A 6775-nucleotide genomic window follows, 5' to 3' on the forward strand; every position below is an offset into this window, starting at 1 on the left:
CTAGCTCCTGATTTGCAGCAACTAAGAGCACTGATTCACTTGAGCGTCCCAGCATTATTTCAAATACAACTTGTCCAAAACCGAACTTGTGCCCTCGGCCTCCCTGCTGGTGAGCAGGCCTTAATAGAAGAGGAGAGGGCTGTAACTCTCCCCTGTGGCCTCTCTATCACCCAGCACAGCGCCCTGAACTTGACAGGCAGTCAGCATTTGTCTCTTGACTTGGCAGTGATACTGATCCTCCGCTTGTAGCCCTGGGAACCCTGGAGTCATCTTGGACTCTGACGCTTATCTGCTCTGTCACCTGTGCCTGTCAGTCTCTCCAAATGAAATTCAGTGTTCTGCCTTTTTCCGTTCCCACCATTTAGTGTCTGGATGAAGACGAGCGACTTCCAGCTTTCCTCCTCACTCTCACCTGTTCTCTAAGGTCTGCCAAACTTCTCTTATCAAGCCTCCTGTCTTCCTTTCATTTTATAAACACCGCTGGACTTTTCTATGTACAATTTTCCATGGAAGATGCTAGAAAAAAAAATCAGCATGAAGAATTCACGGTCTCTGCCTTTTGAGAAACTCATGTTTTTGTTTTTGTTTTTAAAGATTCGGACAGATGTGAGAATTGCACTGCCACTGCGCAAAGATTTCTGAAAACGTGGTACACGGCAATAGCTTTGTCTAGAGGAACCGGAGATAACGAATGAGGTGTGCCTGGCCTGTCGCAAACAAGGGCAGGGTAGAGAAGGGAGGGGAAACATTCCAGACAGAGGGAATTGCGTTGCAAGGCTCAGACCTGGGGAATAGCTCTCAGGTTCAAGTACGGGCTTGGTCACCTGCTCTACTTCTTTGCTTCCCAAACCTTCTGCTTGGTCTCAGCGCCTCCATAGTCTATGTCCTTGAATCCCTAAATGGACCTCTTCAGCTAACGAAACAAACGTCCCGTTATTTACTAAAACTCACCTTACTACAATACATTTGTGTATTGTTTGTTTTAGAGTTACATCATATCCTCCCACCCAAAATGTTCTTCTTCCTGAAGAGTTATCCCGGGACTGATGATACCCGACTCTAAAAGGATCCTCGATGGAAGTCCACATTCTCTCTAGTTTCCGCCTTTATAGACTTTCTGAAGCTGGGCACAACCTTTTCAGTCCAGTGTTAGGCGTTACCCACAGGTCGTTCTCTCTTTCAACCGCTGTGAATGGCGAATTCCACGAAAGGAGTTATCACGGTGAAGAGCTAGCGTTAAAATAGCGCTCAGCATCTGTGCGTAATCTGTGGGTTCTGATTGGCTGCCTGCATCAGGGCCTGACTGACACAGATGTCAGGACATCCATAAGGGTTTAGGTTGTTACAATAACTGCTGTTTTGTAATAGTTCGCATTTGCTCCAAATAAATTCCTGAACATGTCCAGTTCTGTGGATTTTGTTGATAAAGTGCCTTCCAAGGCTACTTGTAGATAATTTTAATATTACAAAGGACATGTAATACAAGCGTCCAAAAGACAGTTTCAGTTTGGCCCTCCCCAACCTGAGCTCTTACAGCCTTTGCATTCCCTTTTCCAAGTCCCAGAGTATCGGCTTCGGGATGCGCACTCCATTGACAATTATTCTCTGCACTTTAACCAGTAGTGAGTTTCTGCGTTAACTGCCACCCACTGCACACAGATGTTTTTCTGGTGAGGACTGAGGGCTGCACCAATCTGTGGGTAGGGAGATAGGAATTTAGAGGGCAGTGTGATACTATGTAGCCCAGGCTAGCCTTCAACTCAGGATCCTTCAGTCTCGACTTTCCATGTGCTAGGATTACAGGCAAGTGGCAGCATGGCTGGCTCGTTCATTCACTTTAATGGTCAACTAGAGAACACAAATTTGTTGGGCAGTGGGGCAGTGGCGGTGTATGCCCTAAACCCCCACACTCAGGAGGCCAAGGCCAGCTTGGTCTATGTAGTGAGTTCCACAACTGCCAGTGCAACACAGAAAAACCCTGTCTTGAAAAACCAAACCAACAAAAAACAGATTCACTGCTAAATACTAATGAAAAATTAAAGTATCATAATTATATCACTGTGCGACAAAGACTTTTCCTTCTACATTTTCCTGTAATTTTTTTTTCATGAATTCACATTTCATCTAATGTTTGCAATTTTCTATCAAGCACGTACTATAAACAACACTTTGGTATTAATAAATGCTCTTTTACAAAACATCCCTTTCTTAAACAACTTCCCATGACTAGACATTTAAGAACTCTCCAGTTGCTTGTCATCACCCCAAAATATTCCACATATCTTGCTCTTACTCTATATTGTTTGTTGTTAAATATGCAGTAAAGGCTGCAGTGACTCAAGTTTTCACCTGCAGGTTTCCTAGCATCCTTACCGAATGATGTTACGTCGGAAGGCCAGGCACTGTCTCACTTTTCTCTAGAGATTACAACAGAGCTGAAGACATGGTAGACACTGAAATATCTTGATAAGTGATTAACAAATGAATGAAGTACTCGTTCATTGACCTATTAGTCTCATATTTGACAGCCCTTGATCTAGATGTAAAAATTATGCAGAAGCGTTTATTGAAGCATAATTCAAGATGCTGACTAATATCAAATATAACACGTAAGAGAAGTTACTTGTGAAACAAAATTTGCTCCCAAAGTTCTGAGAAGTCTCTTGGATGAAGAAGTTGCCTTGTTTTTCTAAGAATAGGAACTTTTAAATATCCCTGAGAATAAGGATTGTGAATTTAGTATAAGAAAACCCTCCCATTCATTAGCTGTTAGGTCTGAGAACTAGAATCATGTCTGAGAAAGTGACCAGGGTCAAGATAGGGGTTCTAGCCCAGCATCTGCCAGTAGTAGGCTCAACTTTAGTTGAGTGGTTTCATGTATTAGGGCAACAATTTTCTCATTGTAAAATAAAAATCTGGGTGTGGTCAACATTTTCCAAAATGTATTCTGTGTAACACATCTCTAATGACCTGTTCTATTTAGAGAAAAGGTTTTTCATAATTGAACACACTTGAGAAATTCTGCATCTAATATCTGTATAAAAACTTCACAGCACACATTACTATGACCACAGGAAACTTCTTCCAATGAGTAGTCCATTGGAATTTGCTTATCATCTTTTTTTTTTTTCTCATTTGGTTAAAGGAACTAGAAGGTACTTTGGAAATCATGCCTGCTGTATTAGAGTTCTGTAGAGTAACAGAATTTATAGAATTAATCTCTCTCTCTCTCTCTCTCTCTCTCTCTCTCTTTCTGTGTGTGTGTGGTTGTCATCTTTTACTCTTTTGGTTAAAGGAACTGGAAGCTACTTTGGAAACCATGCCTGCTGAAGGAGGGTTCTCTAGAGTAAGGGAGAACAGAAACTAGGGACGCCAATGAACAGGCTTTGATGTGAGAAGGTAAAGATGAGGGGAATGTCTGGTTCTTGACAGCTTCCAAGAACCCAGTAGTTGTTCAGTTCAAGAGGTCAAATGACTCACTTCGTCTTCAGTAAAAGACAGAATCATGAAAAAGTCGGCTCTAATGGCAGTCAAGGAGTAGACTTGCTAGCAAAGGAGAGGGTATATTGGTAAGGAGAGATAACTTCCTTCTTCTGTGTTTTTATATAGGCTGCCAGAAGAAGGTGTTGCTGAGATTAAAGGTAGATCTTCCCACCTCAAAAGATTTGGATTAAAGTTCTATCTTCCGGGCTGGGGAGATAGCTCAGCACTTAAGAGCACTGGCTGCCCTTCCAGAGGACCCAGGTTCAATTTCCAGCGCCCACATGCTCACAACTGTCTGTAATTCAAGTTCCAGTAGATCGGACTCCCTCACACAGACATACATGTAAGTCAAACACCAAATGTACATAAAAGTAGATAAGTTATGAAAATCCACCTAAATAGCTAAATATCTGGATTAGAAATGGGTCTTCCCATTTCAAATGATTTAGTTAAGAAAGAGTCCCTCACAGCTGTGCCCAGTCACCGGGCTTTAGTTCATTCCAGATGTAGTCAAGTTGACAAGCAAGAAGAGCAGTTACGTCTACTGAAGACCTGTGAAGCCACTGCCCTTAAGAACCCACTTTGCAGACTAATGGACTAAGAATCCTATGAAGTGCCTAGACTTATTGTACGTGTTTGTGTGTGTGTGTGTGTGTGTGTGTGTGTGTGTGTGTGTGTTGAGTGCAGGCATGTTCGTAGAGGTCAGGACAACCTCAGGAAGTTTCAGGAACATTCCTGTCTCTACCTTCTAAGCACTGGGATTAGGGATACATGCCACTGGGAATTTGAGCTAAGATCATCTGTGTTCAGTAAGCCCTTTGCAGACGGAGGTCCCAGCCTCGTGTGGTAATATTTTCTTGTGTAAGTGTTCAGCCAGCGTCCTCCTGCATTCTTACTTCAGGGAGGGTCAGCATCATCCCTCCGGTCCCCCAAGACAGAAGCTTGCTTGCCTTCTGTAGAATTGTACAGGTTTCTGTCTCCTGCAGTCCTCCAGCCAATTTTACGTGAACTTCTGTGGATTCCACCTTCTTAATGTTTCCCTCTCCCTCTTAATGTTTGCCCCCTCCCCACTGTATTCCCTCTGCCTCTGTGGAGGCTTAGCTTATCTCCTCTCTTTTGCTTTCATTCATCGGCCATTTTTCTCATCTCCAAACATATGCTCGGTTGTTACAGACACTACAACCCTTCAAAGAGTTTATTCTTTATTATAGTAAGTTCAAACTCCTCTGTGTAGCACATGAGCTCTTGAGCAGTGAGGTCCTTCCTACCATTCCCCACCTATTTGAACCTTCTCTGCAACTGTCCTGGAGAGATGGGATTGCTTGGGAGTCAGGCCTCTTGGATGCTACGAACGTTCACACACTGGCACAGACTTTGTTGCCTTTGTCTGGATTGACTGTTCCTTGTCTGGTTAGCCCTTCCCTGTCATTAAACCCCGCAGTTTATCTCCCCACTGGGAAGGTTTCCCTGATCTGGGGATAGACTCATTTTCTAACAGTGGCTTCCCTACCTCCTTTCCCCAGCAGTCCATGGTTTCTGGGGGCAGGGGGCAGTGAGTCTTTGTCTTTTCATTCTTACACCTTAGTCGGAGCTTAATAAGCTCTAATTAAGTGAATGGATTATTTCATGGCTTAATGAAACTGATGAGAACCAGCTTATTTTTCTCAAGGTGGAAAGTGACTGTTTTCTAAGATTAGCCTTAACCAACCTAAGCACTTGGGGAAGAGCTGGCTGAGAGCTATCTGAAGAGCACTCAGGAGCTCTTTTGTAAGGAGGTTTCTGTAAACCTGAGACTACTCCTTGTAGTGCTAACATTCAACATCACATAACATTAGTAAGACCATTTGATAACAGTAGGTTAATTTATCAAATCTGGGTACCCAGGTTATGTTTAATCTCAACACACCTAGTCACAAGGGAAAGGAAGAGGCTACAGACACATCTGTATGAATTATTGACTAAAAATGTCAAAGCAATCTGTCATTATACAATCTGTAGATATTGCAGGGGAAATGAATAAACTATTAAGAGAATATAGCATACTGAAATAATTACTGGCAACAAATGAGTAAATTCAACAAGGAAGAGAGGTCACAGGAACTGGTCGTGTCCACCATTTTTAGTTTATGAGATAGCATTATTTTACACCAGATTATTGAAGTACCTCCCAAACTTAGATACATGCATGTATTTCCGAAATACGCATAATTGCGAAACAGCCAAGTAATTGTATTGGACAGTTCTAAATACCAGTTTGAAGCAGATTGTGCGCCAGTTTGGAAAAGATTACACAAAAAGACTGAAACCACTTGGAAATCTCCAAGAATATCAGGAAGTAGAATGCCATTAGTCAAACTAGTATCTGGCCCCAAAATAGAGGAATGAACACTCATTCTTAGAAAGCACGCCAGAATTTCAGAAATACATGATTTCTTATTATTTTCTCGAAGAAAATTCAAGATACAAAACGGTCAAAGAGCAGACGAGACACGAATAAAGAATGCTGAACGCTCAACGCGGCCAGTTCCTGCTCACAGTTCAATTTCTTTAACGCTAACACAGCAGATAGCCACGCAGAGGCAATTTGATACTATTTCTTCTTTCCTTTGATCAACTTTACATGAAGGTCACAGTAAGGACATAAATCGAAAGAAATCTGAGTGTGGCTAAGTCAAGCCCACATTCAAATGAGCAGTATCCGAGTGACTGGGAGCTTGGAATCAAAACTCAGTGTTTAGGTGTAGCTCTCGGGGATTAGAGCTCAGGGCTAAGGAAAGATGCCAAACCACGTACTGCTGCGAACACATTCAGTAAGGGAGAACAGAGGCCAGGGACGCCAACCAACAGGCTCTGACGCGAAAAGGTAAAGGCGGGCGGAACCTCGGGTTCCTGGGAGCTTCCCATACATACACCGCACGGAACCGCAGAGTTTAGGGCTAACATGGGATCGCCTAAGGCAGCGCCCCCACATCTCCACCACGGTCCGCGGGGGCCTGAGCAGCCCGGGGCTGGCTTCCGGAGACGGAGGACGCCGACGGCGGGCGAAGGCGCACGCAAGGCCGCCCGGGTCTGCTCGGCCTCCCAGGACCCTCGGACCAGGAGCGGCCGGGCCGGCTTCCCGGCGGGCGGGATTTTCCTCTCCGCTCATTCATTCTCTGATTCACTGGTTCCTGGAGGCGGCTCGCAGGGACGCGCGCAGGAAAGGCGGGGTGCGGAGGACGGCGGCGGCTGGGCGCGGCCCGGCCGGCGTGTGTGTGTGTGTGTGTGTGTGTGTGTGTGTGTGTGTGTGTGT

At 44.2% G+C, this 6775-nt stretch overlaps 1 protein-coding gene across 1 annotated transcript in view; it reads left to right on the top strand.

Annotated features, from left to right (window-relative positions):
- The first annotated feature begins 6272 nt into the window (after positions 1-6272).
- Raph1 (Ras association (RalGDS/AF-6) and pleckstrin homology domains 1) overlaps positions 6273-6775 on the top strand; it is a 74461-nt gene continuing 73958 nt past the window's right edge. Inside the window, exon 1 of the mRNA XM_055617160.1 lies at positions 6273-6346. The gene's annotated coding sequence lies outside the window, so the exon portion shown is untranslated. The remainder of the gene's footprint in view (positions 6347-6775) is intronic.

The sequence above is a fragment of the Psammomys obesus genome, unplaced genomic scaffold (genome assembly GCF_907164565.1).
Source record: "Psammomys obesus unplaced genomic scaffold, mPsaObe1.curated_primary_1811, whole genome shotgun sequence".
Lineage (NCBI taxonomy): Eukaryota > Metazoa > Chordata > Mammalia > Rodentia > Muridae > Psammomys > Psammomys obesus.